The 1,461-nt window shown below is 34.6% G+C and overlaps 1 protein-coding gene across 1 annotated transcript in view; it reads right to left on the bottom strand.

Moving 5' to 3' along the window:
- Positions 1-1,461, bottom strand: part of LOC107102473 (protein turtle homolog A-like) — a 79,524-nt gene that overhangs the window by 53,448 nt on the left and 24,615 nt on the right. The window lies entirely within an intron of this gene.

The following is a 1,461-nucleotide window of genomic DNA, read 5'->3' as shown; positions in this document are numbered from 1 at the left end:
GAGACACACGATTTATGGAAGGGACCAAAAAAAAAAAAAAAAAGGCATACACAGGAGAAGTTCTGTAGTGAGGTACTTAAATCATTTTGTGTGATTATAATTAGTATTTGTTTAACATAAGAAAGAAATTACATTTTTTTCCTAGTTCCTTGTTACACACAGGAAGCAATACTAGCTGAACTTGAGCTGTCAAATGGTAAATCACAAATGTAGTCAAATAAGATGGCTTTGTTTTGCATTATAGATGTAAATAAAACAACAACATTTCCATTTTCATCTCTGACAGAACTACCACTTCACTGTGAAAATCTCGCGATTTTATCCTCTATAATATCACTGAACTGAAAGTGGCCAGTAAAAAATATTGTTCCTCAGTTAAACATGGAGGGAATGCTTAGATCATGATGTAGGAGGGCTTCTTTTCAGCAGTTGGGTTCAACTAAGGTCAACAATCTTGTGTCTTTCTGGTTTTCTTTTGACGCCTTATTTGTATATAATCGGATCCATTTTTGAAATTAAATGAAATGAACAAAAAAAATCTCTTTAGTAAAGTATTTTAGCTTATAAAAAAGTAGACCAAGCTCAGTTCTTCAATGCAAGGTACACTAAGGCTATAAAACGCCAGTTTCAAAACCATCATGTGATTTAACATTGGTTGTTGAATTAGGGTAAACTGCTGTTTATTTCACATTAACTGTGATCATACAGAGTTTCCAGAGTAGTTAGTTGTGTCCCAAAGTTAAGGACAAAAAAAGACTATACCAAATTTATTGAAAATTTTTTTTTATTTTTAAGTAACCTCTTTTATGTGGCAGTAATGTATTATGAGCCAGACAGAAAGAATGAGCGAGGCTCACTGAGCATGCAGATCCTTACACGGTAGCATGAAATAAACACTTTTACGCCGCAGTAAAGTCTTGCAGCAATGAACTCTGGACAAAAGAGCATTAAAGAAATAAAGAAAAACAAGCAGATGTTCAAAAGTTAACTGTTAACTTGTTCTACAGGTCGCTCGGTCCAAGAAAGACACAAAATGTTGGACAGCAAAAAAAAAAAAGACAGCAAAATGTGATCTGATTGGTTTTATTACCAGATCTAGTTCTGTAAATGCACATGTATCATTACCATAGTTTGATGCATTTAGAATGTATTTTAAATATGGCATTGCTGCGAAACTTGCATCTTACTCTGAAAATTACTTATTGCTTAAAAGATATTTAATGTAAAAAAAAGATCAGCACTGAATAAAAACAATATTTGAATCACATAGGTATAAATAACTAGCCTGGGTGCCATTCCGAACTTAGTCCCGCCCACAACGTTTGAGGTCGGGAAGTTCGGTTTGGCATTGCTCAATAGTAGCGTGAGTATGCTCGCACAATATCTGGCAGGCCAATCAAATTGTCAGGGCGGGCTTTATACGATGATGGACAGATGATCGACAGTAAAGTAATCAACCAC

This window comes from Cyprinodon variegatus, unplaced genomic scaffold (assembly GCF_000732505.1).
Source record: "Cyprinodon variegatus isolate N-32 unplaced genomic scaffold, C_variegatus-1.0 Scaffold32, whole genome shotgun sequence".
In the NCBI taxonomy this organism is placed as follows: domain Eukaryota; kingdom Metazoa; phylum Chordata; class Actinopteri; order Cyprinodontiformes; family Cyprinodontidae; genus Cyprinodon; species Cyprinodon variegatus.
Note: the sequence above shows the minus strand (reverse complement) of the source record. Positions and strands in the feature narration are given on the sequence as shown.